The sequence below is a fragment of the Anthonomus grandis genome, chromosome 9 (assembly GCF_022605725.1).
Source record: "Anthonomus grandis grandis chromosome 9, icAntGran1.3, whole genome shotgun sequence".
In the NCBI taxonomy this organism is placed as follows: Eukaryota; Metazoa; Arthropoda; class Insecta; order Coleoptera; family Curculionidae; genus Anthonomus; species Anthonomus grandis.
In genome coordinates this window covers 16,669,800-16,684,562 of record NC_065554.1, presented here as the reverse complement: position 1 = coordinate 16,684,562, position 14,763 = coordinate 16,669,800, and the positions used below count along the sequence as shown (strand labels likewise).

General features: G+C 30.2%; 1 protein-coding gene across 4 annotated transcripts in view; it reads left to right on the top strand.

Annotated features, from left to right (window-relative positions):
* LOC126740317 (axin) overlaps window positions 1-14,763 on the top strand; it is a 68,761-nt gene that overhangs the window by 14,535 nt on the left and 39,463 nt on the right. The window contains exon 1 of one of the 4 annotated variants that reach the window (XM_050446283.1): window positions 10,723-10,996. The exons of the other annotated variants lie outside the window; for them this stretch is intronic. The gene's annotated coding sequence lies outside the window, so the exon portion shown is untranslated. Of the gene's footprint in view, window positions 1-10,722; window positions 10,997-14,763 lie in introns of those variants that run through there. 4 annotated transcript variants of the gene reach the window in all.

The following is a 14,763-nucleotide window of genomic DNA, read 5'->3' as shown; positions in this document are numbered from 1 at the left end:
GAACAAAACAATAGTTCTTACAAAATATGAAAATGATATTAGAGCACAGGTTAAAACGCATCGTTAAAAACGTAGAACATTGAATATTGGCGGTTTTGGATTGAGCGCAACATCTACACAGGAGGCAGAGGGGATATTTTGTTGATAAACAATTACTCAATTTTAACAGAAAAAAATACAGTGATATAATAAATTATTGTAATTAGGAGAAACTGAATTGCATTCTTTATTATAAATAATAATAATAATAATAATAACGTTTATTAATTTCCAAGACAATTAACAATTCAATATTTACATTGCTGTCAAAAAAATAATAATAATATAATTGTGCGGGATCAAATGGCCGAATTTTCAGCATCCTAACAATTACGTAGGGGCTGTTGAAGCCACGAAGTAAACTATTTATTTATTTATTTATTTTTTTATAATTGAGAGCAGTAAGAAAGATAGAAAGAAAAGAAGGCGTAAAGAAGAGATGACACTATAAATGCAGCGCTACGTCACATATTGTATTTGCAATTAAATAGGTTACATATTAAACAAACATTTTTTTCCAAATTGAATTTCTAAATGAGCGGGCTGACAATGTTAAATCACTAATTTTAAACTTATTTATCAGCTTGGCAGCATTAGAGGAAAAAGATGATTTAAAAAATTCCTTGATGTCTTGGAATGACAACAAGATATCTTTGTCTTAGGTTTACATGATGTGCTGAAGTTCTTAGTTTAATTTTATTAAAGAGGTAGTGAGGGGTGCGATTTTTTAAAATTTTATAATAAAAAGAAACTGAATGTAGCTCTCTACGTGTTGCCATATCTAGCCATTTTACATCTTTAAGCTTATAAGTAATGTTGTTGCGTCTTCGTATACCAAAAATAATTCGTAGACAGTAGGAGTTTTGAACAACTTGAATTCGACGTTCTGTTTCATTATCAAGGCATGGGCCATAAATTGGGTCACAAAAGTTAAAGTGAGATAAGACTAAAGATTCGCATAATGTTTTTTTTTGTTGTTTGATTTAAATAATGTCTGTGTGGATAAACCATTTTTAGGGTTGAATAGGCCATTTTAAGTTTTGTAGTGATGTGTTCTTTAAATCGTAATTTATGATCTATAATTAGACTCAAGTTTTTTGCACTTGTCTTTTTTGCACATCTTTAATTGTTATCTTTTCATTTCCTATTTTTAAGTGTAGATCATTAACTATATTCGTTCGGTGAATGTCACTGGCAAACACAATTGCTATGGATTTGGCTGGATTAAGTTTAAGCTGCATATTTGTCGATTTTTCGTATACATACTGAAGATCACTATTTATTTTTAAATTGGCTTGCTCAGTACCAGGAACAGTGAAGCTGTAAATTAATTGGGTATCATCAGCATACATATGGTGATCACACAAATGTCTTCAATACATTTGTAGATGTTACAAGTGTAAATAGAATACAAGAGAGGGCCCAGAATGCTTCCTTGAGGAACACCAGCTCTTATTTTTACACTACTTGAAACAGAGTCACCAATGCAAACTTTTTGAAACCTATCTGTTAAATATGATTTAATTAGCCTTAATGCCATGTCAGACAACCCAATATACTGCAGTACTGCCAACAAAAGTTCATGGTTTAAAGTGTCAAATGCTTTAAAGTAGTCTAGCATAATAAGAACAGATGCATTTTTCAAATATAATGAGTCAAATATTGAATCAGTGACGTCAGCAAGAGTTGTCTCACAACTATGCCCCTGTCTAAAACCGGTTTTTTTAACGGGTAAAATATTGTTAGAATTTACAAAAGTGCCAAACTGAGTCTCCATTACTTTTTCTAAAGTCAAAAGAAAGAGTGAAATTCGTTTAATAACCAAAACTATTTTTTATTATATTTATACTAATCACTACCAAATTCTTTAAATCGCCAAATTTCCACACAGAACGGCAACGCTCTTTCGCCGGGAAATAGTGTATATATTTGGGAGCCGTTTATATTTTTTATCATCTAACAATTCACTAATTTTTTACCAAAAAACTTGTTAACAAAAAATTAAAAAGAGAATTGTTTACATTTTGTATAATGTTATTCTAATAAAAAATAAACATTTCAGGCGATGGAGTGTTATTATTTTTTAAAGGTTGACAAAAAAATCATTTATATTAAGACTACTTAAATATCCTGGTAACACATTATTTCTTGATTTTATGAGCTGTAATCTACGTAGCTCCTGCCACTTTTCTTTGTACGATAATTTTTGAAATTTTGTACGTATTAAGTGTACTTTCATCTTCATTCTAATTGAAGCTGTAGTGAAATTTCTTAATTCTTTATAAGATTCATAATGTTTTGAAAGTTTCGTTTGCTTAAATGTTGTTAGTGCTTTATTTCTTAATTTTGGATAAGTCCCACGCAGCATAATTATTGTAATTTTTGCGTTTTTTACATTGTTTTATTGGAGCGTGCAAATTAAAAAGTATAAGTATAGTAAAATTAAAGTACTTTCCTTTCTTAACAATATTGCGTATATAAAATATTTGTTCTAAGCCACAGCTTCGTAAATCGAGTTTGAATTGCTCTAGATTGGCATTTTTAGTAGATCCATATAAAAATTGCTTCTCCAAATTATTTTTGACGTTTTCGAATATAAATTCTGAATACATTAAAAAGTGATCTGCTCTTCCTGCTTCGACTACCCCTGCGTTTATTATGCTTTCTATATATGCCAAATCTAGGTACACGAGTGGGTTCCTTTATTAATTTACACATGTTAAAACCTGAGAAAATCGATTCTCAACTTAACGATTCGTCAGATCTTGATTCAATCATCTTGACGTTAAAATCCCCCATACATTAAATATTGTCATATTCTGAGTATATATATTATATTTGGCAATATATCGTCGAGATAATTTAAAAATTGAGAAAAATTTGAATTTGGGGCCGATATATAAAATACCTAGTATTACTATATTTTTAAAAATTGATAGTTTTAGCCAGATGCTTTCATTATAGTCCTGAATTTAGGAGCACATATTTAATATGGTCTTTAATGTACATTCCTATACCTCCTCCTCGAAAGTATTGTTGACTTTAAGAAAAAAGGTTATACGCGCAGCTATCCCCATAAAGTTCACATGTTTGTCTAAATAAGTAGAGGATTGTAAATTTTTTTTACTAAGGTATATGAGCGAGTTTCTGGTAAGGAGGATGTAGGGATTGGCAGTGGAAAATCATCTACCTGACGAGTCATATGACCAGTGTTAGAGGAAGCTTTAGGACATTTATGAATAAGAGTAGCTGTTTCCAAGATAAAAAGAGAAAATAGAGATTTATTGAGATATAAAGAGGGGCTTACAAGAATTTTTTAAACCCAGCAGAACATAGGTATCTAACTGCTTTTTTTTAAATCACGAAAACAATGTTCACTAACCCCTTGTTGCTTAAGCGTTAAAAAGGCATAGCTTAACCAAGATGAGACTCAGTAAGAGAAAAGTACACTGAACGTAATAGCCCGTCTTGAAAGTATCCGGAAAAAAGGAGGCACAATTATAATTTAGCGGTATATATTTTTATTATTTGAATTAAACAGGTACAACAGAAACTAGCAGACTGCCATTTACTGCTTAGTGACGTGGTCCAGGCCTGTAAAACCAGACGAATCAAACCGTCTTTATTTCATGGGGCTGCTCGTTGCTCTTCAATCTTCAATAATCCCAAATATTTTCAACCGGACTAAGATCTAGTGACGCTGCTGGCCATGGAATTATTTTCAGTTGGTATTCTTGCATTTCAGTCAAGGCAGGAGCAGAAACCATGTAAAATATCACAATACTTTGCACTATTAACATTGCTATCAACTATACAGAGAGGAGTAGCACCACGTTGAAATATTGCTCCTCGAACCACTATTTTAGTGGGAAATTTGCAAGGTAACATTTTCTCTTCACGGGATTTTGAGACGGTTTCGATCAATCTGAAACAACTATCGTCAGATATGAAAATATTGCTGAAATTATCTTCTTAAAAACGTTGACAAAGCTTCATTCTTCGTTGCTTTTGGAGGGATGTTATTGCAGTGATCTTTTTTGATCATCCTTGTCTTTTCAGTGCCATGTGGACAGTTTCTTGGCACACATTTATTCTTTGTTGATTTCTAAATCTGCTGGCCAGTTTTCGAAACCCTAGGCTCGGATTTTGTCGTCCTAAATTCACTAAAGCGTTTAAATTGTTTTTCGCGAATCTTACACGGTTTTCCCGAAACTGGTTTATGACTTATATCTGTACCAGTTTTTATCCTCTTAATTGTCTCATACACTGCACGTTTTTCGAGTTCAGTCAATTGCACCAGTGTTTTAATGTTTCGAACAGCTTTTCTTTACAAATATTCCACCCTTTTTCTTTTTTCTACTTGCGACATTATCTCACAAAACTCACACTTGTTTACAATCAACACTATTTCATCGATACTGTTGTCATGCGATTTTATCCATTGCCCACTATCGGCCCAATCTACTTGACGCATTACTTTTGTCTTAAAATGTTACGAAAAGAAAATATATTAAAATTAGAAAAAATAAAAAATTCCCGATACTTTCTAGACGGACTATATATACCTGATACCTAAAATGGCCAATAGTCACTATTATATTTAAATAATTTCATTGCTTCATAAAGACTACTTTTTTACAATTTTTAAAACGATTTTATCATTATGAGAATGTTTAATTAACAATTAAGAAATAAACATTTCGAACCTTCTCATTGGGTTCTCGGAAACTAATAGCACATATGTATATAGCTCCGTGCAGAGCTAATAGTTTAAAATTAAAATCAAATTTAAAATGCGATATTTCGTTTTCTAGAAATTACCCTGGTTTTCATAAAATATATCCTTGTTATCACATAGTTAATTTTTTTTTATTTCCTAGACCGATAACTTGTCCGATTCATAAAGGAATCATAAAATAAATATATCTCTCCGTCACAAGTTTATCTCTATCTAACTCATTATATTAAAGAAAAAGCGAAGAAGGGCAATCAAGTTTTATTTCTTATTGATTAATGCTTATAGCTTAAAAAATAAAATAAAAGTTCTAGGTTTATGGCGGACCTCATGTGTTAGATGGAGATGCGTAAATCATTATTTTAGATTTTTTTCATATTCATTTGTTATAGTTTTCAAAGATATCAAAAAGGAGGTTAAAAATTAAGGGCTGTATTTAAGAAGAAATAATTATAAAAATATATAAAAGTTTTTTTTTTCATTTCCTTAAGCGTCAAATTACACAATTCTCCCATAATATTCTATATCTCCTAATATTTTTGAGTTCCCAATGATCAGGCTCGAACTTACCATGCTTTATAGAAAAATAGATTTTTATTGAGAGCAAAATGTAGTAATTTTAAATATTTTTTATTAAATATATATTCATATACAGGCTGCTTCATTAATATTCAGCGAATTCAGGGTTTTCTTACTTAAATATAAAAATAAAAAATATGTCCGGAAACGCATCATTTCGTAGATACAGGGTGTTAAAGTTATGTTTTTATTTTTGTTTTTTTATAAATAATTCTTGAAATTATGTCGATATTTGAACCAAATTGGAGTAACAGCTATTGGCCAACTTGGGCCCAACTTATAAAACTAATTGTGATAAAAGGTTTGGATAAAAAATGACTTGCATTTTGTAGTTATGAAGAGAATTAAATAGAGAAATAACAAAAAAGCCCATGATGATATTCCGATCCCGAAACGTTAAAATCTAATGCGTTAATTACTTTAAACCCAAATATCTCAAAAACGGTGGCTCGTAGCTCGACTTCTACCAAAACACTTTTACGTCAAAATGATGTGTGTAAAAAATCTCCAGATACTAATTTTGAATCAAATATCGGCATAATTTCAATCGCAGTATTTTAGCTGTTCTCGTTATGGCTACTTTCAAACAACTTCTTTCTAAGAAAACATTTTCAGGTATTTAAAAGTTAATAGGTGCAAAATGGGTCCAGGTTATTGGGCAATAAAATATTTTAACAGGTAGAATATCAAATATGAATTTAGAGTTTTGAAAAGTTATTAATCATGAAAATACCTTATATGGTTCTTTTTCTTTATACAAATTTATTAAAATCAAAAGTAAAAAATTGAAATCCTATATAAATAGAGGGTTCGATCACAATCTTTGAATTATATGATAATTTTTGTTTACTTAATAATTTTTATAAAACAGACAAAAACGGGTATAAAAATAAATTACGTATAATAAATAAATGAAAATAACTTATTGTAAAATAGGTTTCCAAGTTAAATCTAGCCAATTATATTGACTGTTACAACTTTGTTAGACTTCAGTCTGCTTACCTTAAATACAAAAAAGTCGTTAGTTTGTATGTTATGCTTTCACACAAACTAAGACTTTTGAACTTAAACAAATTTGCACTGTCTGAATTTGATTGTTAAAATTACTATAATGGTCAGGCCCTCTTCAAGAGTAGTTGTATATTAAATTCAAGAAATATACATAATACTGTTTCTTTTTAAATAAATAAAAGTATTTTAATTTTTAACTTGTTTATTTTATCAATTCTGAACACTTTCTTCACATCATTTTGCACCAATAACCATAATGAAAGTTAAACTAACCAAAAGTTACATTGAAACGTCTTGCAACTTGTATGTTTTCACTCCTTGATGCAATGCAAGAAAACTAATATATAACATGAGAACAATATTAAAAAAATGCGTTCTTGAACAAGAATTTCATAAAGTAACGGGCATCTTATCGAAAATGCAGAGAATGCGTCGTGTCTTGACCATTTAAGGAATATTGTGCCATCAAATACCGTCACATTCAAGATTTTACCATATTTCAGAGTGGAAAATGCTATTTTATAACCATAAGTTAAGGGTTAGGAATGCGAATATGAATTTTATTGTCAGGAATTTTGCTTCTGTTGAAATTAATATATTTAAGACAAAAACGGTACTATTTTGACTTGTAACCCTATACAGGGACTCATAAAAGGGCCGAAAACCCAGGTAAAATAAGCCAATAAAGGCAAAAGATTCCTCGGATTTTTGTATGAGGATATTTAGTTTTCGCCGAAAGGCAGCTGGGGAGGGCTGGCCGATTTTGCCCCCGAGATTATGGACAAACTAATAGCTTTCGCCTTATTACTATTACCTGTAATTATACATGGGGTTTTCTGGTTAACCGATAGACACGTTTGATATGGGTCGTCTGTACTATACAAGAGTAAATAAGACATCAACAATTTTGACTTGTTAAGCCGTAAAATTATCTGTACAAGTTAATGTGGTCTTGTTCACCATAATAGTTATTACATAATTTCTACTACGGTAGTTTCTACTTTTATTTCATTATCCATTTTGTTTCTTGAAAACTTGTTCTAATTCTGTTTATTTCTTCAGTATTGAAAGCTTTTGTTTTAGTTTATGTCAAATATGTATAACAGCGTTTATTTTTATTAGTTTGTCATTATATATATATTCGTTTAGGATACCTATCTGGTATCTTTTGTGGCAAAATGGATTATTTGCTCGTAAAAAATATTTTGTTATTTAATTAGAAAATTTATTCTTTAATATTAATACAAACAACTCAACATACTTACTATCTATGCTAATGCCAAGTAAAATATTCTGCAAAAATCTATGGTTTCTGATATTACGTTATTAAGCATACAGCTGGTTTAGTAGCTGCTTCGAAACAAATAAAAATTTTATATTTCACATTCACAGTTGCACACATAGAAATCATACCTGTGGAGGGAAACCTTGCCTTGCTAATGACGGGAAATTCTTGCGGATGAAAAATAGTTTTAAAAAATGTTTGCTAGTTCTAATTGCCAATCTAAAGACTTGCAGTAAGTCTATTTTCTGTCTTACAAAAGATTTTTGAGAAAATTATTTACACATCATGGAGTATTTAAAATTCAATAGTACAATATATTACACAAATTTCAATCTGGAAAAAAGTACTGCTTCAGTACTAATAAAGATTTGCAAGCGAAGAGCAGTAAAACTTCTCTTTTAATAGTGAGGCTTTTATACAAACAACAATTATGCAAAGTTGACTTCTAAGATTTTAATTATAAGGCTGTACTGTGATACCATTAGGCCATATTTTAATTTTTGTTTCTCTTAAACCCCAACTTATTTTTAGTAAACTAATTTCCCAAAGATCAAAAATGGCATTTATATGAGGCATTCACAACATCTTTGATAGAATTTGAATGTATAGTATTATTAAAGAATATTGTTTCAAGAAACATATTAATGTGTCATATATCAGCTTTGGAAAAGATGATCTTAAGCTTTAGGTCTATAGGAGAACCATGGCAAACATTCGACTATCAAAAGACAAATCGGAATATTATCATCCCCCTTATAATTTTTTTAAATATATCTTATTCGAATTTTTTAATTTCCATGAGAGTCACTGGTGTTAAGGTAATTTGGTAGTTCATTTATGATTTGTTTTGTGACTATTGACATAATTATCTGCTTAAGTAAAATGATGTTTTATTAACTTATTCGTTCTTTAATTAGGAAATTATTGTAATTCAATTTTAGTTGGTTATATTGGTTTTTTTATTTATCAAAATGAGAATAAATTTTAAGTCTTATTTTTTTAAAATATACAATTTCTTTGGACTAATTTCATAATATAGACCTAGTTTCAAAGAAATTAATAATGTTTTCTTGTAATAATGCTTCACTTGCTTTTTCTAAGTTTCAGTATATGTTGTTCTTTTCGTATGATAAATTAAATATAATATTCGTTTCTAATCTTAAATATTTTAGTATTATATTTTTTATTTTACATTTACATACGAGATCAGTATATTTGATTAGGTCTCTATGTTTTATAGGGAAACTTAACTTTACTTAATGAAATAATTTTTTTTTAATAATTATAAGGTTTATACCGATAGGCAAAAATTATACAATTGACGTAGCCAAAAGAAGAAATAAGTGCGTTATTTAAACTAAGATTAATGAGAAAACAAGACTTTTTTTGTAATAATAACAGCCAACTTAAAGGCTGTTATTATTACGATATAATGAAACCAATTCGTAACCTAATGTAATGACGTGAATGTGACGTTAAAGAAAGAATGCCTCTAACTTACAATGTAACAATTAAATTTGTATATAAATTTATATGTAATGATCATTACACTTGTAGTTTGTTTATCTGTCACTTGTTTAGGAAAAACGTGTTTTATATTCCTTGTGCTAATGGATGATACTGGGTATATTAAAGTACATTGATTGCTAAAATATCCAGTCACCATGTAAATACAGAAGAGAGAAAAAAATCATTGCTTCTGTCAGTTCACCGAAAAGCTTTTATGGGTTTATAAATAAAAAAAACAAGTAAAATGTGCGAGACACCGCGGTCGCGGCGGTCCCTTTCATCATTTAATCACGGTGCCGCGCTACTTGTGTATTTTAAATGTTAACACGTGATCGCCCCTCAGTATCGAATTGCTTTTGGACAAATAATATTTTATTTGCTGTTGAAATAAATAATTGTTTATTAGCTTTTTTCGGCGAAATATAAGAGCGTGTATACGTTTCGACCGCACGATCATCAATCATTCGACTAATTTGTCAGATACGGAGATAGTGTCAGAAAACCCCTGCCTTTGTGTTGCCGAAATACACTAAATCACAGTTTTTTTCGCGTATAATTCCCGCGCAAATGTTTTGGCGGATTAAGTTTTAATTCAGCAGCTGCGTACACCGTAATAATGATATATAATTTCCAATAATGGTTATCAGCTACAATTATGAAACCGGTAAAACCTGTGTTTATACAATGTGTCCAAGATTAGGATCGTCTGAATGAGGCATCTGCATCCATTGGGGATACTTTTTGCGGTAAGTGACGCTTTTATGGTTTGAAATTACTTCCAGCTCCACAAGGGTGATATTGAACTATACAGGGTGGTTTTTATTAAATTGTAGCCGAAGGATCTGGGAAATTATAGCAGATACGAAAAAGTTTCAATGGGCAAAGGACTGGACTTTTGACAAATTGATTTTGACCACGTTCTTGGTTAACTTCTGGTGTATAAAAGTCCATTCTATTACTGATATTATAATTGTGAATATTGGCATTGTATGAGATTTTGCCCTACTTGTGTAGTCACTGACTAGTTTTAATATATGTATTTTATGACTTTTATCCTATACAATGTTAGTTATAAGATTTTAAAATATGATGTTTCAATTTTCCACTATTTTTATGTATTTCCATTTTTAGCGATTTAAGCGACTTCTGAATTTAAATTCGAATATGTAAGTGACAAACAGAAAAAGCTCTTCTTACCATAAGATAACAAAAAAACTTAAAAACCAATCAAATCAAATCGTTTATTTCCATCGACATCATAACAATGTATAGTAATCGTCAATAAAAAACTACAATGCTAATAAAACAATGCATCAATTTGATTGGGCTAAAACAGCCGCATACTTGTCTCTACTAAAATTTCGATACCAATTTAAAAAAAAAAAAAGAAAACCTTCACGTATTAGGATTGTTCAATTAAAACCCTTAAGTCCGCCTCTGCTGAACTAAGAGCGTAGGGTCGTGGCGGAGCGGGGGGCCCACGGCCAGGCAGGCGGCAGCGGCAATTCTTTTGAGGCCCGGAGAACTCCTCTAGTGGTACCGCGGTTGCTGACCCTCGTCGCGGTCTTCAGTACCTCGTATATTCTTTTGTCGAAGGGTACCCAGTACCCACTATACGAGTATATTTTTCTCGAAATTTACGTATTGTTAAACTAAAAAGTGCGCGAAACGGTCGGTTTTTCGCATTCGGCGGATGATAAGTTGGTTTTTAAGGTGGTTGTTTGGTGGGCTTTGATAGTAAGATTGTGTAAGGTGTTTTTTTCGATAGTGGCTTGAGGATCTTTTACGTCTAGCGGATTTAAGTTACTGTATAGAGGATGTACTGAGTTTTCTACTAGGTTAGTATCTTCACTGATAATTGATAATGAAATAATCAATCTAGTTATTATTAACATATAGTCATTATCAGCACATATCATCTTAATTTTTTCAATCTCAACATATATTATTATATATTTCAGTTCAGACATAAAACCGGTGTAAAAAATAAAAACATATTTAAATAGTAGGGGAGAACTAATATTAGATTAAGATTTGCTTTAAAAAAAAATGAACCTAGTTTAAGAATTATCTAGCACTTTACGAGATTCTTTATCTTTTTGTACACCTAAGAAAAATATTTCTCACTAGAATTTGTTCTAGAGAGTTACTCTGAAGAGAATTTGACAGCTAGCATTTTGCACATTTTGGTTAAACATATGTTCCAAACACAGTTTGTGATGCTTGGTGTCTTGTTGATAAGTATAATAAACATACAAGTATAATTTACCTTCTGCTCACACCCCTGGTCGTGAATAATAAGGATTTGGTACTCACTAAGTCACATTCCTCACCAAGACTATGGTGAACTTTGTTTTGTCTTGTACTATGGTCAACAGGCTTTTGTAATTTGCTTAAACAATGCTTCAGCATGCTTCAGCATTGTTTAAGCAAATTACAATGTACAAATTATAATGAAGTCAACTTCACTCCTGGGTTTCTTGCCTATTTTTTAAAAAAACTCCACTAACCTAAACTCAAGTTACAACATGATGTATTAAATATTTTAGGATTTTAAATATTGACAAATTTGCAAACATAACATCTATTATTACTGTCAACTTTACCAAAATTTAAATGATAAAAAAATAGAACATTTAGATTTTAGTAAAGTGATTGCATAGGTACATATTTTGTCCCTAACTTCAAAACTATTTTCTATATTATATGTATATCAAAATTTTCCAAGAAAACAAACTATTCCCCTATTTATTTCAAAAGTTCTTGATGTTGACACTTTAAAAAGCACCCTTCTGACAACTGGACAATGGACCACCCAAGTAGGGTACCAGCAGATTCATAAAAGTGAAAATAATATGTTATATGCATTTTCTGCCTATACAGAGATGTAAAGGTTTAGGAATTCCAAAAGAATTATAATTTAACTAATTTTTTCCTTATTTTGACTATAATTTACTTTATCACTCATTTGATATAATTTTAATCAAAGTATAAATTACATTAACTCTGCTTACTTTAACTACTATTCTAAACACACAACTTCAACTATATATTTATTCAAATTCAAATTCTTTATTCATGTCAATACAACTTTCAAGATGTTTACATAATATGTCAATAAAAGGATAAGAAACATAAACAATGTTTTTTCTTTACTATCCTAAATTTACTTATTTAAAAATAAAAAAAAACTCTAATCTAAGTACACTTAACGAAAAACAAAGCACTGGAACATGACATAAAACTTGGTTAAAACAGATTAAACAACACTAAAGTTAAAACTCAAAATCTCTTCTACCCTATAAAATGCATTTTTCAATAAAGCCTTTTATTCTATTTTTAAAATTGTTCACTAGAATCTCTTTTTTTCCATTGGCACTTTATTAAATAATTTTATTCCCATATAATCAGGGTGACTGGCAATTCAGTAATCTGCAAATTCTCTTAATCCAACTAAACTAATATATCAAACCAAATATATCTTGTACAAGGCATACTTGCATGAGCCAAGGCATGAACATATGAAGAAGTAAGACCAATTCTATTCTTTATATAAGGCTGCTACATTGAAATTTATGAAGAATACTTAAGTTGGTCTAAAAATTTTTAATTTTTGGATTAAAAGTTTTAAGGAAGAAATATGAGACCTTTTATACTCGCTCATTGATCAGGGTACAATCTAATCTATTCAGGCAAGCCATAATGTCTGTTGACATTCTTAAACTTTAAGAAGACAAACATAACAGGTAGTGAATGGAACAGGAAGAGGAAGTCTGATATTAAGAGTCTTTGAAGACATGGGTAAATATAAACAAGCTATTGAAAAAGTATGGGTCATACATATAAGTTGTGGGACAGGAAAAACCAATTGTAAGGCTCAATGCATAATCTGATAATTGAAAAATAATTGTAGCTAGGGTAAACATTTTTTACAAAAATATTTAATGCAGTGACTGCAATATATAGTTTTAACTCATACTAAAAAAAACTCTATAAAAATACTAAATAATTTGTCAATAACATGAATACCATATCCTGAGGGCATTTTTAATTTACTCATAAGACAGCCAAGTGGATAACTAAAATGATAAATAATATCATTTTTCAAAATTAACTTCTTTAGTTTTCAAATCCAAATTTTTCGTAAATTCTTTAGTTTTATAAACCATTCTCATTTAAGTTATTATTTATTTTCATCATTTATTTAGTAAAATCTAATTTTCACCTAAAAACATTCCCATTGTCTTTGTTTTAAATTTAGCAGGACTGTTTACACTTGATAACGGTTGGAGATACTTCTCAACCGAAACGTCGTGCTAAATTTAAAATAAAGACAATTGAAGTTCAAAAACTAGATTTTACTGCTTTACCAATGTCTACCACTTGCAAAAATACATAATTTATTTGTTTGGAAATAAATAAGAAATACAAATGTAAGGACTTCATGCCTAAGCAATATTATTGAAATTCATTTTAATCAAAATCTTGTCACACTTAATACAGGAATTAAGATGCACCTTCTTAATTCCTTAACAAGCATTTCCTTACTCATACTCGCCCACTATGATAAGGGTTTAGCCAATCTAATAAACCGTAAATAAATAATATTGTACCAACAATTTCAGGCAGTTTGAGACGTCTCTACCCCCTCAGATTTAATCCAATTCGGTTGCGCGAAAAAGGTGATATATAGACACACACACAAATTGTCTAATGCAGTTTTCTTGTCCTCTTATTCCCGAAAGTAATGGTTTCACCCCACGCGAGTGTTTTACTTTTCAGTTCTCTCTGTTCCTGACTTCAGTTTCTGGCTGTGATTTGAATTTAAGGGTTGGTATTTTAGCTATTTAGTTTCTGGTTATTAACACTTAGTTTTTTGTTAAGCCTACATTGATTAGGATGACTGATAAGGTAACTGGTACAAAGAAAAACAGTGAAATACTGAACCCTTATTTTTCGTGAATTTTGCTATTCTGATTATGCAAAATTAATATTTTTTCTATATCACCAATATTCTGTTTTGTCGTTTATTTATCGATTGATGATAAAAGAAAGTTTAAAAAAATTCTCTAACATTGGACAAAACTCAATTGCTTGAATTGCAAAAAAAACTTTTTCATACTTACAAAAAGATCTAATGATACATAATGTAATTAAAAATACTATATTTCTTGTGACGTCGATTTTGTGTATCTTTTTTAGCATTTTTTCCGCATTAATTTTTTGCAAGGTTATTTAGACAAATGCTCTAATAAATATTTTTGTATTCATAGGTTTTATATTGACTAAAACCGCATTTTGACTTTAATGATAAATATAAATTTTCCAATAGTGACTTTTATAGTTTTACTAATTTGCAGCTTAAATGGTTAACATAAAACACATACAAAGACTTCTTATTGTTAAAATAATCGCCATAGGACCATAAATTTCATCTCGATCAGCTGCAATATAAAAAGAGATATGACGCCTATAAAAGTGCCACCCACGCACCCACCTATCAGTCTTTTTGTTCCAAGCCGGTTAAACTATAGAAGAGCAGCTGTGACTAAATCCAACCCTGCAGAACCTAAAAAACATTAAAGAAACACTCGATGGCCAACGG